General features: G+C 40.6%; 1 long non-coding RNA gene across 1 annotated transcript; it reads right to left on the bottom strand.

Annotated features, from left to right (window-relative positions):
* Positions 1-4704: 4704 nt before the first annotated feature.
* LOC125093985 (uncharacterized) lies at positions 4705-19861 on the bottom strand. Its single transcript, XR_007125415.1, has 3 exons — positions 19289-19861; positions 14870-15035; positions 4705-5141 (listed from the first exon to the last, which is right to left on the bottom strand). It is a non-coding gene; the product is annotated as an uncharacterized LOC125093985 (long non-coding RNA).
* Between the last annotated feature and the right edge of the window lie 268 nt (positions 19862-20129).

Here is a 20129-nt window from a genome sequence, read left to right as displayed (position 1 = left end):
ACACACCCCGAAAGCACCAGTGATGAAACCACACAAGTTTCCTCTTCCATTTTGATTGCCAAAGCAAAACTGAGCCATCAGTTCTCTCAGGTGTGAAACTAAGGCTCTTTGCTCTAGAACAATTTGCTTCGAATGAGGAAGGAAAGGGGAACGCAAGAAAAAAAAAAAATTCCTTTGAAATACATACATCAACCTCAGGTTTTTTTCCGCTTATGAAGATTTTTGCGACTCATAAGTTTCAGGCAACATAACGTCTTAAAGGAGAGTGTTCTCTGGAACCAGAAGGACTGGGTTTGAATCCCAGCTCTGCCAATTATTAGCTTTGATCCCTGCACAAAGGACAACATTTTTGTGCCTCAATTTCTATCTGGGTCGTTATGAAAAGTAAATGAGTTAACATTTGTAGTGTTTAGATTACTGTGGAGCATGAAGTAGGTGTTACTTAAATGTGTTTTAATTTTAAAATTAGATTATGGGTTTCATCGTGAAAAGGAGCAAAATTCCACCCGGCTCCAAGCAAATCTGACTGGAACTGACGGATTCCAGTGTGAGCAATGAGGTAAAAGTCTCAGATTTCATGGTATGGTTCAGATTAAAACCCATAAAAGTCTACTCCCCATGGGGCCTGCCTGAGTCACTCACAGAGCCACAAATATTTCCTGAGCACTACTGTATTGGATGCCTGGGAAGTGAAAGGAGCCAAAGGCCTTGGGTCTCATTAGGAGGATACAAGTGTCACTAGAAGGTTGAGGCAGCCTTGTATTCCTCTTGGAAATGCTGTGAAAATAGCACAGAGGATAAGTACAGTTAGCCTTTAGAGGAACAGGACATCTGGAAGGAGAGGTAGAGGGGAGCTTGTATCAGAAAGGAAATGGACTTTGAAATGAACCTGAGAAGATGGGTACAATTTTACTGGAGGGGGGCTAGGAAGAGGGTCATCAGTTAACTTTGGATGATGCTCATATTTCGCTGGGAGCCCCGTTTACAGTCCCATTTGCCCCTGCCCAGGACCTGGATCCAGTTAGACTACAATCTCTGCCCTGATTCCACTCCCCTATCCCCAGACTTCTGGTGTTCCTCAGTGGACTCCCCCCCATCCCCTCCTGTAGGGGACACCACAAAGCAGGTGTCAGTTGGGCCTGCACCCTGCTGTGTAGCCCCTTCGCTATCTCTTCATCTGGACATTTTGAAAATACTTCCATTACCTGATTTTATGCATTCATTATTTTCAGTGCAATAAATAGCTCTGGTGTCTGAAAATGTAACTGCCTGTGGAGAAAGGAATGTCAAGAAAGGGCCTTTCAGGGCACCTGGGTGACTCAGTCAGTTGAGCATCCGCCTATTGATTTCAGCTCAGGTCATGATCTCAGGGTCAGGGGATCAAGTCCCGCATCGGGCTCTTGTTCAGATTCTTTCTCTCCCTCTGCCCTCCTCCCTGTGCTCCCTTGTGAGTGTTCTCTCACTCTCTCTCTCAAATAAATAAATAAATCTTTTTTTAAAACCGGGGAGAGCCTTTCACATCACGTATTTCAGTCCCCTCATTGTGTCTGCAAGATGAGGTTCAATTTTGCTCAAGGTTTTGCAGCTAATTAAGGGCAGAGTTGGTTCTAGAACCCAGGATTGACTTTCCCCAGAATATTCCAGTACTGACTTCCCCAGAATATTCTGGTATTCTAGTTTTGGTATAGGAATCTTTCTATGAAGGTGGAGACTTCTTACCCAGAACCTAAGAATCTAGACAGTAGTCTATACGCTAGCCATTTATTTGTGTACTTTCTATTTATTTCCAACATTAATGGCTGGGTAACTAGACGGCCTAATAACCTTAGATGGGGAGCCAGTGCGTCCTCTGGGCAAATGCATTGTTCTCTCTCCTTAAAGATACCCATTGTATAAGGTACCAGGCAGCAGTCAGGGCCCATTAGTTCCACTGGGGAAAGTGTGAGACTCAAGAGCTCATTGGCTGATCCTGGTTCAGGCCAGTTAATTTCACACAGAGAGAAATTGCTCCATGGCCATTGCACCTCTAACGCTAGCTGGTCATTTCATACTTCCTGTCGGTTTCCATAACAAAGTACCCTCCATTTCCAGAAAGATTACTCAAATTACTGTTCTCTTCAGTCCTATTCATTCAACAATTATGTGAACCTATTACCATTTTTCCTCCCACCAGGTATCTTGCATTTACTTATTATCCACGTGCTTGCTAAATGCTAATTGTACGTGGATTATCTCACTTAAGTCTTAACTGGGAGCAAAATACTATTATGTTCTCATAGATAAGACAATTAAGGAATAGAGACTGAGCCTAGATACAAACCAGTGCAACCAGCACAGCCTGATGCCGGAAACTTCTCTCTTAATCACTGACTTTGTGAAGGATACAGAAAGACCTAACACAGGGCTCCTTCCCATCCACATTTTCCATAATTGTCATCATTTAGTATTTCCATTTCATCTCACCTGGTAATTTCATGTCCAAGGATATGTGCTCCAGATAGTCGTCTGGAGACATACGCAGTATATATGGAGTATATGTGTCTGTGCACACATGCAGTGTATACATATGGAATATATACACACATACTCACTGCGGTGTTGTTCATAACGTTGAAAATTATTCCCGTAAATAAAAATTATACATTTTTACTATATGCAGAAAGAGTAGAAGACTACATGCCAAACTGTTAACCACAGTTCTCTTATGGTGAGAAGGAGGGGTTATAATGGCGTATCTCACTTTCTAAGAGATGTATTTCTGTGATGTTTCATTTTTTGCCATAAGCATGCCTATATCTGGTTTTCAAAAAACAATAATGGTTGAAATTTTTAATTAAAAAAATTTTAGGTTCTATTAGAAAGCATATTTTAGCCCTCAAGGAGCCCATCCTTGAGGCTGGGAGGGAATATAACATATACAGAAATAACTATCATAAAAGCCAGAAACTCATAACACAGATTGATGGACAGAGATACAATTCTGTGGGAGTCAAACCAGCTCAGTTTGAGAGGTGCAGGAGAAAATGTGTAAAGGAGATGGCACTTTGGGAGGACCTTTGCAGGAAAGGTAAGATGTAGATGGTGGGGGAGTGAGTGAGAACACACCGCCTCCCAGTGCAAGACCGCATCAAGAAGAAAGTGTAGAGGCAGGAACGCATGGGATCCATTTGGGGAAGTGTGGCCAGTACAGTTCAGTTGGAGCCCGGGAGAGTAGATGGAGGACTGTGATGGGGAACAAAATAGGAAAGAAAGGTCGCTGGAGGGTCTTTGTTGCTAAGCTAATGACTTGTATTTATTATTTTAGGCTTCAAGAGCCCCTGAAGGTTTTGAGCAAGGAAGTGACACAATTTGTCATGAATAAGCAGTGATTTCATGGTGACGGCTTAGTGACTGGACTCTAGCGCCAAGCAGTCAGGATTTGCATCCTGACTGTCACTAATTAGCTGCATAGTCATGGACCAGTTATTTTACTTCTTTGTGTTTCCATAAAACCGGGAAGGTCGTGATAACAGATAACCTATCTCATACCATTGTCTTTGAGATTGAGTGAATTAGTGTTTTTCAAGACACATGACAAGTGCTGAGATTGTTAAAAAAAAAAAATAGCATGATACCTTTGGATTGAGAGCTTTGCATTTCGTTTTGAAACTTTTATTACAAAGAGCTAACATTACATGGTAAATTATTAACTGTTCCTTCTTTTCCCTCACACAGGTTTAGAGATTATTAATCTCCTTTTACAGATGGAAGAATTTAGGTTTTAAGGAGAGAGATACAACGTTGGCATCACACGGCCAGGCGTGAGATGAATCCACACATTCTGAATCCTCATTCAGTGACCCTGGCCAACACCCAGGGTTATCTCTTAGCTCAAACTCTCAGAACCTGAAGAATAGGAAAAATGGGGAGTGGAAGAAACTGACAAATCTCTTTATCTGATGAGGGAAATAGCAGTAAGGGACAGTAATTAAGGTAAAATCAAAAAAGATACAACTTTGGAGGAACCTTTAAAAGTCTGTATATAGAATCAAATTTGTAAAATATAAATACATATGTTGATAATGCCCCCAACCAGAAATCATATGCTGAAGACCAAACACTTGGAGATAAGGCTTCTAGGAGGTAATTAAGGTTAAATGAGGTGGTAAGGTGAGGCCCAAATCTGATAAGATTGGTCACTGTATAAGAAGAGGAAGAGATCTGGGCACCTGGGTGGCTCAGTGGGTTAAAGCCTCTGGTTTCGGCTCAGGTCATGATCCCAGGTCCTGGGATCGAGCCCTGCATTGGTCTCTCTGCTCCGCAGGGAGCCTGCTTCCCCCTCTCTCTCTGCCTGCCTCTCTGCCTACTTGTGATCTCTGTCTGTCAAATAAATAAATAAAATTAAAAAAAAAAATGAAGAGGAAGAGATCTCTACCTCTGTCCATGTGCATCAAGGAAAGGCCACAGGAATGCCCAGTAAGAAAGGGACCACCTGGGGCACCTGGGTGGCTCAGTCCTTAAGCATCTGACTTTGGCTTAGGTCATGACCTGGGGTCCTGGGATCAAGCCCCGCATTGGGCTCCTACCTTAATGGGGAGGCTGCTTCTCCCTCTCTTACTCTCCCTGCTCTCTCTCGCCGTCTCTCTCTCTCTCTCTCTCTCTCTCTCTGTCAAATACATAAATAAAATCTTAAAAAAAAAAAAAAAAAAAAAAAAAAAAACATTTTAAGAAGGTGGCCACCTGTATGCAAGCCAGGAGGAGAGCTCTCCCCAGAACCCAGCCATGCTGGCAAACTGATCTCGGACTCCAGCCTCCAGAACAGTGAGAAAATACATTTCTGTTGTTTAAGCCATCCAGTCTGTAGTATTTTTTATACACATGTGTACACATACACATATACATGCATTGCATACACATGCCAAAAATTATCTCCTAGTAACAAAGTTTGGAAAATATTGCTATACAGCTAAATCTGACATGAATAAACCTCAAAACTGAGTGCACATCCTGTCCCCAGAAATAACAGTCTGCTGGCCAAATGCACCATTACTATTGATTCATGCTGATGGCATTGTTTTTCCGTCAGTTTGAATAAGTACAGTGCTCCGCTCGGATTCCTGCCTCTCCAGCAATGCCCTGTGATTACACGGGAAGGATTGGGCCTGTGGAATCAGAGAGAGAGGATGAATAGATAGATATCTTAGCTTTGGATCCATGACCACATTTTAGCACTAAGTTAACTTCAGAGTTGCTTAGACTAGTTACATAATTCATTCCTCAGCAGTGATCCTAGAAGTTCTTGTGGGTGAATACAGTCAAAGTCATTAACTAGAATAAACTCTGTCCAGTTCATTCCAAGAGATGTCTGTGGTAGTCGGTGAAGTGAGTTCATTTTTATATCAGTGGTTCTTAACCCAAACTGATTATTAGAAAACAACAAAAAAGCACCAAGGATATTTGGACATAGATGTATGTCCTTCCATTATTTTGTTAATAGGAAATATACACACAATACAATGACCAAAAGGGGCAAAAGAGTAAGATTGAACAAGAATTTCTTCCACTCACATTTCCCAAACACTGCTGTCCTCCCCAGAGAGAACCAATGTGTGTGTGTGTTTAATAGTAAAAAAAAAAAATCCAGATTTGCAAAGATATACTTAAAAAGTTATTACCTATAACTGAGTTAGGTTTACAGATGATTCTTTAAAATTGTTATGTTTCTGAATTTTCCAAGTATTCCTTAATAGGCTTGTCGTATTTTGTGATTAGAAAAAAATGTTAATTTTAAAGTAAATAAAAAGATTTTAATTTAAAAGTATCTCAGAGATCTCATAGCTGCTTTGTGATTTAAAAAAAAAATACAACTAAATTTATCCACAGATTGTCAGTCTATTGATATATTTCTCAAAATAATTTAACCAACTTGTTTCCATGCACATAAAATTCCTGCCACTGGAAAAGATATACAGAACCTGATTACCAACTTGAACCCTGAGATCTAGTGAAACTCATTATGACTCACTGGAAACAGGTAATTGGCTCAGGAATCTTCTTTCAAATTTCATCATAATTTGTATGATGACTCCACATATCTATCAAACTATATTAAAAGTATAACACTATATTAAAAGTGTAACACTAGACTGGAGAATTAAGCCCAATCCAGGCTAACACCTTTATTTAGTAATTAAATAATAACGAGCTAAATTTATCCTTACATCTAATCCTTAATGATGCTCTGAATGTTCTAATTGGATAAATAGCCAAATGCACCCTCCAGCATCTGAGGTCAAAAGATGTCATAGTTCTGGCTTGCTGAAAAGATGTATAGGGATTGTGGCACTGATCTAGAAGTCACCCTTCTGGAAACTTGAATCTCTGGAATGGAATTCCAAACACAGAAGACAAGAGGGAAAGGGCCACTGAGTAGCCGAAGTCCCTCATTAAGGAGAGCCTTTCTTAGCCTTTCTTCCTGCTCCTGACGGAATACCTAATTTCCAAAGGTCCAGTTATGTGGTTTTCTTGTCCTCACTAGATTAGAAACAGTTAGGAAATGGAGATGATATTAGAGATGGAGGAGGGGCGGGATGGAGGAGGAAATTATTTTATTCCATTCATTCCTATGTCTGTAAATGGATTAGCTGACAACAAAAGAGGGGAAAGAAAAGAAAAGTTAAAAATTCCCAGAGGTTGGGCGCCTGGGTGGCTCAGTGGGTTAAAGCCTCTGCCTTCGGCTCAGGTCATGATCCCAGAGTCCTGGGATCGAGGCCCACATCGGGCTCTCTGCTCAGTGGAGAGCCTGCTTCCTCCTCTCTCTCTGACTGCCTTTCTGTCTACTTGTGATCTATCTCTCTGTCAAATAAATAAACAAAATCTTTAAAAAAAAAAAAAATTCCCAGAGGTTATATGTGCTCATATAACGATGACGACCTTTGTCATTCCTGGCGCTGACCTTGAGGTAGGAAAAAGTGGTTGAACTGTGATGGGTGCCTTTATCTTAGGTGGGAAGTTCCATGTGGTTTTGCTGCTAGGAGTGGTGGCCTGTGCAGAGGAGACCATCTCTGAGAGCAGCAGTAGGAGAAAATAGGATTCACTTACACTCTTTTACCTTTTAAAGTAATATATCACGTACATTATGTATCTTTTGTTTAATAATAAAAATTCTAAAAAAAAAACCTCGATGCCCATACAAAAGATTTTACAAATAAAAAGTTAGTGAAAATAAAACTGTAGAACTAAAAATATTGAAGTCTTGAAACCATAAAACTCCCAGAAGAAAACATAATGGGTAAGCTCTTGGCACCACTCTTGGCAATGATGCTTTTAGATTTAACTCCAACTAAAAGCAAAAATGAACAAATGGGACTACATCAAACTAAAAATCTTTTGCACAGCAAAGTAATAAAATGAAATGGCAACCTACTGAATGTGAGAACATATTTGCTAATCATGTATTTGATAAAAAGCTAATATCCAAAATATGTGAAGAATATATATATATATAATGTCATATATATTTATATATAAAATATCATATGTATATAAAATATCATGTGTGTCTGTCTGTGTGTGTGTGTGTATAAGCAACTTGGTAGCAAAACCAAAAATCTGAAAAATTAGACATTTTTCAAAAAAAGACATGCAAATAGCCAAGAGGTATATGAAAATATGCTCAACATTATTCATCAGCAGGGAAATACACATCAGAACGACAATGAGACGTCACCTCACACCTGTCAGAAGGGCTATTATCAAAAACACAAAAGATAACTATTGTTAGTAAGGATGTGGAGCAAAAGGAAGCTTTGTGCACTGTTAGTGGGAATGTAAATTGCAGCAGCCACTATGAAAAATAATACGGAGATACCTCAAAAAATTAAGAATAGAACTACTATACAATCCAGCAATTCCACTTCTGGGTATATAGCCAAAGGAAGCAAAATCACTACTTCAAAGAGATACCCACATGAGCTATTCCACAAGAAAATGTAATACACACACACACACACAGAATACTGCTCAGCCAATAAAAAGAGGGAAATCTTTACATTTGTGACAACATGAATGGACCTTGGGGGCATTATGCTAAGTGAAGTAAGTCAGACAGAGAAAGATAAATACTGTATGAACTTACTTATACGTGGAATCTAAAACCAAACAAACATAGAAACAGAGAACAGATTAGTGATTCCAGAGACAGAGTAGGAGGGGTGGGTGGAAAATGGGTGAAGGTGGTCAAAAGGTACAAACTTCCAGTTGCAAGACAAATCAGTTCTGGGAATATAAAGTATAGCATAGTGACTATATCTAACAACACTGTATTGTATATTTGAAAGTTGCCAGGAGAATAGATCTTAAAAGTTCTCATCACAGAAAAAAAAACTGTAGCTACGTGAGGTGATGGATGTTAACTAAATTTATTGTGGTGACCGTTTGGCAATATATATTGATTTGGTCATTATATTCATCAATTTATTTGATCAAATTTTGTATATTATATGTATATATATTATATTTATATATTATATATAAATATTATACATATATATTATATTATAAATATACATATATTTAATATAAGCATATATATTAAAGTGTACAAGTACATTGTACACTTTAAATTTTTTATTTTTATTTTTTTAGAGAGAGAGCATGCAGGCACATTCCCACTACAGGGTGGGGGGGAGGGGCACAGGGAGAAGGGGAGATTCTCAAGAAGACTCCCCGATGAGCCCGCAGCTCAATGCAGGGCTCTATCCCAGGACCCTGAGATCATGACCTGAGCCAAAATCAAGAGTCAGACAAATGCTTAACCCAAGCGCCCATTGTACACTTTAAACTAATACAGTGTTACATGTCAATTATATCTCAATAAAAATGGAAAAAGTACAAAAAGATACAAAAGATACAAAAAAATTGTATGCAGTGAGATACCACTACACACCTATCAGAATGGCTAAAATAAAAAATAGCCACAATGTCATATGCTGGTAAGGATGAAGAAAAACTGGATCATGATACATCGCTGGTAGAAATGTAAAATGGTACAGCTCCTCTAGAAAACAGTTCGGACATTTCTTTAAAAAGTAAACATGCGACTATCATATGATCCAGTAATTGCTCTCCTGGGCACTCATCCTAGAGAGAGAAGACATGAGGGACACCTGGGTGGCTCAGCCAGTTAAGCATCTGCCTTTGGCTCAGGTCATGATCCCAGGGTCCTGGAATCGAGTCCCATGTCGGGCTCCCTGCTCAGCGGGGAGTCTGCTTCTCCCTCTCCCTCTGCCTCTGCCCCCCACTCATGCTCTTGCACACACACTCTCTCTCTCAAATAAATAAACAAAATCTTTAATTAAAAAAAAAAGAAATGAAGACATGATCACACAAAAACCTATACGTGAATGATTATAGCCCTTTTATTGATAACAGCCAAAAATGAAACAACCCAGCTGTCCTTCAACTGGTGAATAATTAAACTGTGGTAGATCCCTACCATGGAATACTATTTGGCAAGAAAAGGGACCAAGCTACTGATAGACCCAACAACAAGGATGAATATGCAGAAAAGTTTATGAGTGAAAAGAGCCAGTCCCTAAATTTTACATGCTGTGTATTGACTCCATTTGTATAACATTCTCAAAGTGAGGACACTATAGAAATGGTGAACCCGTAAATGATTGTCAAGGTTAAGAAGGGTACAGGGTAGGAGGGAATTGGGTGTGGCTATAAAAGGGCAGCTGGTGGGGGCGGGGGGGCTTGTGCTGATGGAAATCTTACTCTTGTCAGTGCCAGTGTCAGTATTCCGGTTGTGATAGCGGACTGTGGTTTACAAGACGCCACCACCAGAGGAAACATGATCTCTCTGAACTATTCCTTACAACTGCATGTGAATCCACAGTTATCTCAAAATAAAACATTTAAGCAAGGAGAAAAATGTTAAACTAAAAAAATATTATGAGAGTCTCGTGCTTAAATAGATACTATCTATTTTTAAAAATCACTTGGGACGCAACATATCCCTCTTGACCCTCGCTGAACAAAGCCCACATGCTGGTTAAGCACACTTTCACATATTGTGGCTGACAGGACTCAATTTGTGGTGAGCTAACATTTAGTTTTTAGTTCTGATATGAAAAGCAGGGCTGCATCGCTCTCCTACCTCCACTGCTACAATCCCTAGGACAGAGCTTCCCCCGAGTGCATTTCCTCTGCCATTGAGGCATGGGGTTCCTTCCATCCACTTTTCTGCCTTCCTTAAAAAGCAGGCTTCTGATACTTGGAGTAAGTCCAGAACTTCGCTGGTATTCAAGAGAGTCACTCTCCTATGACAGGGTGCACAGAAGGGTTGGTGAGATCATTTTAATTCGTTACCATAAAATGCTGCTGTGGCTCCCCCATATTCAGAAGGTGAGAAGCAAGCATTACAGCAAAAGTCTGTTGAACGCAGCTTCTAATTACATGTCACTGAGTATGCCGGGAGTCAAATCATGGCCACTGAAATGGAACTGCGTGTTCTCGAAATAGTTCAGCCATGAGGTCTAGGGGCTGACTTATTTCTGGTTTCTCCAACTTAAGCCCTTGTTCATGACCCTGTAACTACCACCCAGTTGAGAGAAGATGGGCAGCACGGTGAGGGGCACAGAATTTGGACTAGGGCACCTCAGTGGGTAGAACGTAGATAGAATGATGCCTATAATTTTTATTGTGCAAAGTTGTAAAGGACCTAGAAATCTAAGTACTATATTTTGAACAGAAATGCTAGTAAGAGAATGATATAAAGCAGAGATCTGCAAAGTTTTCTGCACTTACACCCCTAAAAAATGCTGAAGACCGTGCATCCCTTCACACATTTTAAGACGTCTCTAACTCTTCATCACAGGTTGGAGTGCTCACAGAGGATGTAGTCTGCAGATTGTTTTCGTCAGATGTTTTAAAATAAAACTGTTATATCACCCTTTTAAATGCATCCAATAGGATCTAAGTACCATAATAAATTGACACCACTGTTCCTTTCTCAAGATGAACATGAAGTTCTTTAACAGAAATGCTCAATCATTCCCTTTCCTCCATGACTATATTTTCCTTCCACTTCCCTTAAAGATTTTTCTCCAAATGTCATATATCTCTATGACATCTTTTATTATTTGAAAATCTATCATTTGGGGATCTTTTACTGATTACTTTATCATATATTTTGAAAGAAACATGCATGTGTAAATTGATTTTATAATTTCAAAGACTATCCTGTGACCAGAAGGTATTAAACCATTTCCTGAGACTAGGACATTATTATAATTATTAGTAACACAATGGATATGTATTTTATTGATCATTAAACAGAAAATAGTAAAATGTTGGAAATTACCCTCCTAATGAGAATTATCTCTCCTAATAGAGGAGGATGGATTTTTACAGATATGTATTTGTATATATTTACATTTACATGTAACTAGTTCAAATATCCATCCATTAATATTACTTATTGCAAGAGTGAATAGGTTTGGGGCGCCTGGGTGGCTCAGTGGGTTAAGCCTCTGCCTTCGGCTCAGGTCATGATATCAGGGTCCTGGGATCGAGCCCTGTGTCAGGCTCTCTGCTCAGCAGGGAGCCTGCTTCCCTCTCTCTCTCTTCCTGCTTGTGATCACTGTCTGTCAAATAAATAAATAAAATCTTTTTTTTAATTAAAAAAAGAATGAACAAGAACTTAGCAAACTCAACACCCAAAGAACAAATAATCCAATCAAGAAATGGGCAGAGGACATGAACAGACATTTCTGCAAAGAAGACATCCAGATGGCCAACAGACACATGAAAAAGTGCTCCATATCACTCGGCATCAGGGAAATACAAATCAAAACCACTATGAGATATCACCTCACACCAGTCAGAATGGCTAAAATTAACAAGTCAGGAAATGACAGATGCTGGCGAGGATGCGGAGAAAGGGGAACCCTCCTACACTGTTGGTGGGAATGCAAGCTGGTGCAACCACTCTGGAAAACAGCATGGAGGTTCCTCAAAATGTTGAAAATAGAACTACACTATGACCCTGCAATTGCACTGCTGGGTATTTACCCTAAAGATACAAACATAGTGATCCGAAGGGGCACGTGTACCAGAATGTTTATAGCAGCAATGTCTACAATAGCCAAACTATGGAAAGAACCTAGATGTCCATCTACAGACGAATGGATAAAGAAGATGTGGTATATATACACAATGGAATACTATGCAGCCATCAAAAGAAATGAAATCTTGCCATTTGCGATGACGTGGATGGAACTAGAGGGTATCATGCTTAGCGAAATAAGTCAATCGGAGAAAGACAACTATCATATGATCTCCCTGATATGAGGGAGAGGAGATGCAACATGGGGGGTTGAGGGGGTAGGAGAAGAGTAAATGAAACAAGATGGGATTGGGAGGGAGACAAACCATAAGTGACTCTTAATCTCACAAAACAAACTGAGGGTTGATGGGGGGAGGGGGTTGGGAGAGGGGGGTGGGGTTATGGATATTGGGGAGGGTATGTGCTATGGTGAGTGCTGTGAAGTGTGTAAACCTGGCGATTCGCAGACCTGTACCCCTGGGGATAAAAATATATGTTTATAAAGCTGTAAAAAAAAAAAAAAAAGAAAAAAGAAAGGATGAATACTCAAGCTTTGTAGCAACATGGACGGGACTGGAAGAGATTATGCTGAGTGAAATAAGTCAAGCAGAGAGAGTCAATTATCATATGGTTTCACTTATTTGTGGAGCATAACAAATAGCATGGAGGACAAGGGGAGATGGAGAGGAGAAGGGAGTTGAGGGAAATTGGAAGGGGAGGTGAACCATGAGAGACTATGGACTCTGAAAAACGATCTGAGAATTTTGAAGGGGTGGGGGGTGGGAGGTTGGGGGCACCAGGTGGTGGGTATTGTAGAGGGCACGGATTGCATGGAGCACTGGGTGTGGTGCAAAAATAATGAATACTGTTATGCTGAAAAATAAAAAATTAATTAAAAAAAAAAGAATGAACAGGTTTAGCACCAATATTATCTTTATTTCTCATTTTTATGAATGTAAGCACTGAGAAAACTTGTCTCGCATTACTAGGTAGATGGGGCCACAAGGAGTTTTGTTATGACAATGTCCATCCAGGGCTGAGGAGAAGAAAAGAAACTAGGGACATATTTCTGGGTTTCTGGCTTCAGAGGCACACCTGGAATGACTCAATCACTTACAAATACAAACCCTATATAAAGATTTGTAGCTGGTCCACCTTTGCCGGAGAACTTGAGATTTGTTTTTCAGCAGTGCCAAACTGGCGATGTCATTCAATTCTTTGGACTCCTTCACATTATAGGTCAGATACCACTTAGAGACCTTCCTTCAGAAATTACAGTGGAGGTTGTGCCTGCGTGGGGCAGAGAGCATGTGGGATCTGTCTGTACTTTCTGCTTCATTTTGCTGTGAACCTAAAACTTGCTCTAAAAAATAAAGTCTATTTTTTAAAAATTATTTTAATGTTCTATCCATGGTTGACTCAATTGGGTTTTCCTCCAAAGTTTTATGGAAAACAAGACATTGGAAACCATCTAATTTGTATTTCACAAATTGGTATCTCAGTCGTAAAAGCTTTTGCTTTCTCAACACAAACACAAATATTTCTAATTGTTCCTTGTCTTGGCCCTAGAGGTTTTTACAATCTAGGACAATGGCTTTCTTTCCTTTTTTGAGAAGGGAGGAAGGGCTGATGTGTCAGGACGGTGGGAGCAGAGAAGACCCAGCGTGACACCCCACTCTCATTTTACCTCAGGTGGATCCAGACGCTGAATCCCTTGAAACCATCTACCCTGTGGGCACCCACCATTTACACACCACTGGAGTAAGGGGACTTAAGAACTACTTCTACAGCACCATAAAGTCAGCTTTGGGGGTATTGTTTTGTTTTTTATCTGAAATTCAGATTTCACTGGGTATCCCATATCTATCCCTTTGGCAATCCTATCCAACCCAAATCATTCTCTTCAGGAAATGGCAAACACGAAGACCTGGCAAGACTCCACAAAGCTCTCGACTGGGGAGCAAGGTTCTTTCATTTCTCCATCTATCTACTTCTCAAATAGAATTACTGTTTTCTCATCTCTCATCTTGGCGTCCATCTTTCTCTCCCCAGCCCCGGTCCCCGACCTTATTTCCATCCTTTGAATCCAAAGCAAAAATGTCAGCAGAAACAACAGCAATGACAACAATCATGAAAGCAGGAAAGCTTTTGGAGGAAACCAGGCCAGTGAAATGCATTTGAGAGGAGCAGACAGTGTGTGGGTACAGTGTGGGCAAAACATCTCTGTCCTGTCCTCTCAAAAGCAGAGGCTGAACACAGGAGGGAGGGAGCAGTCTCTTCTTTCAGACAGAAACCACATATATAAAATTTGTGACGATTCTCCTTTCCAGTCTTGCCCGTGGACACATAATAAAAAATATTATTCGAGTCCAGTTGCATTTCCTATACTCTTTGGTGCTCTCCTGAGCTGTTCCTTAGGAAAAATACCAGCAAGCCTTCCCATTTTTTTCTTCCCCCTTCTGTTCCTATTTACTACCACTGCCTTCTCACCCTCCCCTCTCATCTCCCAAGCACCAAAAATAATTTGAATTTCAAACTTTTTTTTCTTGGCCTTCCTGTGGGTGTGGGAGGACCTCCTTTGGGAATTGTTCTGGATCTAGTCGGCTCCATCTGTAATTTGGCAAAATCTCTGTCTGCACCCCGCCCCCACTTCCTTTTCTTGATACATGGGAGTCCGGGTGTCCCCCACCCCACAAAGAACCTCCTCGATCTAATCCTTAGGGAACCAAATGAGAGGAGACCCCAGGGAGGCCTGGTGGGTCTGCAGCCTTCACTTACCCGGCCCCTGGTTTTGGAAGGGCAAGATCTCTCTGCACAAAAGAGCCAGCTTCTCACCAGCCAGAGGAAGCCACCTCCTGCAGGCCGACGGCTCCAAAGGACAAGGTGACTTCCAGGAGGAAGGCAAGATCTGTGCTTTTCGGTTCAGGAGACCCAAGGCAAGTTCCTGTTTCAAAGACAGAGTTTAAAAAACTGATTACGTTCAGAGAGTTTTGTGTGTGTGAATGTGTGTCCCTCTCCCCAATTCACCCACGTGATCCCCTTGATTTTCCTAAGGGGGACAGCTGAGCTGCCTTTTCAAACAATCTCTCTGGACCTCCCTCCGCCACCTTCCCCATCAGCTGTCATCATGGCCATTCCTGAGCTAGTGTCTCAATACTCTGGTGAATGTTTGTTACTGACAAAAAAAGAAAAGGGGAAAAAATGAGAGCAAGAAAAAGGACCTCACATCTAAGAGTTTCCTGTGGTTTGGGACAGTTTTAGTTCAAGGCTTTCGAGATTTATTTTTCCCTCACTTTTTCCACGCTGAAGACAGGGGTCAGAAATGCTGCTGATGACCTGTAGAGCTTGTTTTCTTTCTTAGGTCCTATAGGAGACACTCTCCTTGGAAGAGTTGGAAGTTGAAAGGGAGTTGGAAGGGAGCAGCAAAGTAGTTGATGCCCAAGGCTGAAGACCCAGTTAGGTGCAGGCGGATCTTTGGGGCTCCCCAGAGCCTCTGGGAGGGGGCACCCCTGGTTGCCTGGCCAAGAGGCACCAAAGACAGGTTTCGCGCCTCTGTCTTCATAGCTACTTGTATATTCCTCTACTTTGGCAATTTCCTTAGCGTAAAATAGGTATAATAATGCCTAACACACAATGATAGTGTGAGGAATTAATAAAATGAGGGTGTCTAGTACAGTACCTGACATACAGTAGGTAGACCAAGAATTAATGTTGGTTGAGCATGAAGTGCACTTATCACATTCTATTCTGTTCATTCACTTATTTGTCTTATCACCAGACTCTGAATGTCTTACTCATTCTTACATCCCCTCTACCTATGACAGTGCCTGTAATATAGTAGACACTCAATACATATTTTTAAATTAATTCATCAAGTAATTAATACCTGTTCCAACCCTCACCCTGGCCCCATTTTTTCTTGCTGGTCAAGAGTATACTCTTTGCCCTCTCCTGTGTTTCCTGGACAAGGTTCTGGAACTCAAGATATGAACAAAAAATTGCCACACTTGAAATGGATGAAATGATAACAGTCCATTTCCTAGAAATACCAAAGGGAGTTTTCTCAGCAACCACACTGAAGGGAAGAGATTAAGAAGCACAGATTCTGTGGGATATTATTATTTCGAAGTCCACTGCAGAAAAATGATGTGTTCGAATTAAAGCCTGAGTCCAGGATGCTCTTTATATTCAAAGTATTTCAAAGAGCAGAAAATAGCAGACTCCCCAAGGCCCTTCAAAGAGGGAAGAACAGCATTCTGAAAGAAATAAAGAGAGGAAAGAAGGAAGGGAGAGAGGAAGGGAGGGAGGGAGGGAGGAAGGAAGAAAGGAGGGAGGGAAGAAGGAAAAGTAGAAAGGGAGAGAGGAGAGGGAAGGAAAGAAGAGAGAGAAAATGGGCCAGGGAGAAAAGGAGGAAAGCTAGAAGAGTGGATTTCACAGCAGACACATGGAAATCACAGTAAAGCATGGTCTACTGAACACAGAATTTTATTAAACCCTCACTAAAATGACAATAAATATAGGAAAGGAACATAAAGGTTCAAGGACAAAGAGAATGGGAAAGCATCAACAACCAAATATAAATTTTAAAACCTTAAGAAACACAAAAGCTGTGAGAAGTAGAAACTAAGCTACCATACCAGAAAAACCTAGACTTGCAGGTGTTGGAAGCCAACAAAAAATCAGCTCTTTGGCCATCTCCAAGCCCTAGACAGGCTGAGGGCTTAGATGATCAGGTACTTCTGAAAAGGGTAGCAGGGCAGGTGTTGGTTTGGGTGCGGCAGAAAACAGGAAGATTGGCTGAAAGTTTGTGTGAGGAGGAAGAAGACTGAGAAGTTAAACAAGACAGACTCAAGGCTTAGGAGCTAGAATCCACTGAGGACAGAAATAAATTTACTAACGAGGGGCAGATTCATTGAAACTTGTATTCTGAAGGGTAATGCCACAACTTGTGCCCCATCTCCCTTATCCAACTTGGCTGGAAGAATGCTGGAAAAGGCTTACACCTCCCCAATTCCCACCCTCCCACCACAAGGCAGGAGTGTGGAGGAGTAATCTCATTGGGAAACTGTCCATCTCAAGAGAAAAACTCTACAGAATCTGTTATTTTTCTCACAGAGCAATGGCTTTGGTACAGCCCACCTGTCCTCAAACCTCCCACATATGCTCAACACTTTCAGATAGATTTTTAGTGCCTCGCTTATAACTATAAACCAACCATCAAGGACCATCAAATATTTGAGGGAATCCTCCAGCATCAAAGATAGACCTAGGATAGACCAAAACAACAAATGAGGGAAAACCAGGGGAAACTTGGAAGAAACAGAGATAATGCAGGGAGAGAGAAAAAAAAATACTTTCATATTGAAGTAAAAAGAGATGCTGTGTTCTCTGATGCTTTTTAAAGAAAGAGAGAGAGAGCATTCAGAGAACAGAAAGACTCATGGAGTTAACAAATATGACAGGAAAAGAAAATTGAATAGGAGAGTTGAAAAATAAATTGAGGAAATCTACCAGAAAGTAAAACAGAAAGACCAAAAAAAAAAAAAAAATTAGGAAGTAGGAAAGATGAAAACAATCAGATACAAATCCAAGAGGCTTAATAGCTTCTTAATAAGAGTTGCAAAAGAGGGGCACCTGGGTGGCTCAGTGGGCTAAAGCCTCTGCCTTTGGCTCAGGTCATGATCTCAGGGTCCTGGGATCGAGCCCTGCACTGGGCTCTCTGCTTGGCAAGGAGCCTGCTTCCTCCTCTCTCTCTCTGCCTGCCTCTCTGCCTACTTGTGATCTCTGTCTGTCAAATAAATAAATAAAATCATTAAAAAAAAAGAGTTGCAAAAGAAAAAAAACAGAGAAATTAATTCATGATAGAATCCCAGAACTGAAGTACATTTGTTTCCAAATTATAAGGGCCAATGGGTACTCAACAGAGTGAACGAAAACATCACGGTGAAATTCCAGAACTTCAGGGATAAAGAGAAGATCCTAAAAGGTTCCAGAGAGAAAGAAACAGGTCATACTCAGAAAAGTCAAGGAATCAGAATAGCACCAGACTTCTGAACAGGAGTACTGGACAGTAATGGACAAAGACATCAAGGCCTTTAAAAAGCCTTGAAAAATGAAAAATGATTTACAACTGTGACCCTTATATTCAACCAAAGTAAAATTAAACATGAAGATAGAATAAAGGTATTTTTCAGGCATACATTGTCTAAAAAATTCACTTCTCATTCACCCATTCTCTAGAAAATACAAACCAGATTCCTGAAAAAATGTAGGCCTAACATATGAGGGAGGTAGAGGGAATTCTCAGGATGAAGATGAAGGAAAGTTTCAGGATAGTTGCTGTGCACCAATCCCAAGGAAAAAGCAGTCCATATCAGAGCTGGCAGACAGAGAAATACAGGATTGCTGGATATGGAGACATCCAAATAAAAAAAAGAAAGAAACTGGGAGATCACCTGTTGTGTTTGAATGTCTTAGAAAGAATTTTATAATTCTATGAGAAAGTTGGAAGAAGAATTAATGACAGATACATGGAAAACCAATTAAACAACAAGAAAAAGGTAATTATTAATGCCAGGAAAAACTAAAAGTTATACAGGAAAGAAAAAGTAATCACAATGTACTACATGACTCTTCTCTGAACAAAGTTTACATAAATACTAATGTGAACATTAATATTGATTTGATAAAAACTGTTATGTAACTAGAAAGGGGAGGAGTAAGAGAGCTAAAATCTGATATTCCATAGTAAGATGTCCACAGAAAGAAAAATCAAGAACTCGCCTCATAAGAATGACCTATGAAACTAAGATGGTAAAGAGCATGAGAAACTTCTAGGCTAAAAGTCTAAGTGATTGCCTCTCAGGTAAGGGCAGCAAGTAAAGCAAGGCACTATTTTTTATTATAAGCCTTGTAGTACTATTTGATTTTTTAAATGGTGGCAACTTTTATTTCCATAATGATAACCTGAAAATTGAGAAAACAAGCATTCTGAGTTCGGGTCCTAGTTCCCTCCCATGCTATGGGATCTCTGTTTCCTGTATGTCAAACGAGGGGCTGATGACCTCTGTCTTTTCCTTTCCCATAATGGGGCAAAAGTCAGAGCCCAGTCAGTAGAGTCTCCCCCAAACACTCTTATCCTCTGAACTCCTGACACTTGATGTCCCTCTCTTTTCCACAATAATTATATTTACTTACCCGGTAAACTGGAGATTCTGGGGCATCTTTATGCAGCTTGGAGAAGTTTCTACTACATTTTCTTTCATATCAGATGATTGTCAGATGCAAAGAATAAGGGCAGTATTGGGAAATCTGGTCTCTCTTGTTTGATGACATCATGTCCTGCTCTCCGACACAGTCCTTGTATCCTAAATCTGATCAAGTATTTTTGGCCTTTCTCCCCAAACCAGTTGAAAACTTTCAGATGGTAAGGACCATAATTAATGGGTTTTTTGTTTGGTTGGTTGGTTGGGGTTTGTTTTCTGTTTTTTGTTTTCGCATTCCACATTGAGCATGATAGTGGTTTGATAGCTATCTGCTGAGCAAGCAGACAGGGGTCTGCCCTCTCTTGGTGAGAGTTCCTGCAGTGCACGTGACTGGAAAGTGGACATATTTATTTTAAAAGAGTATAAAAACAGCAGGATGACGGTGGGGGATTTTGGCCTAAGAGCCCGAGACGCTGCTTGAGTGGTTTTCTGTACCAACTCTGTTTCTAATTTCTGCTGGTTGCTTTGTCCAGTTCTTGGATGCATCACTGGGTTAGGAACTAGAAAACACCAAGACTGGGGCGCCTGGGTGGCTCATTGGGCTAAAGCCTCTGCCTTCGGCTCAGGTCATGGTCCCAGGGTCCTGGGATCGAGCCCCACATCGGGCTCTCTGCTCAGCGGGGAGCCTGCTTCCTCCTCTCTCGCTGCCTGTCCCTCTGCCTACTTGTGATCTCTATCTGTCAAATGAATAAATAAAAAAATTAAAAAAAAAAAAAAAAGAAAACACCAAGACTTTAACTATACTTTGCCACTAATACACTGGGTGACCTTGA

The sequence above is a fragment of the Lutra lutra genome, chromosome 2 (assembly GCF_902655055.1).
Source record: "Lutra lutra chromosome 2, mLutLut1.2, whole genome shotgun sequence".
NCBI classification, from domain to species: Eukaryota; Metazoa; Chordata; class Mammalia; order Carnivora; family Mustelidae; genus Lutra; species Lutra lutra.
The sequence above is the reverse complement of the archived record's forward strand: the minus strand, read 5'-3'. Positions and strand labels throughout refer to the sequence as shown.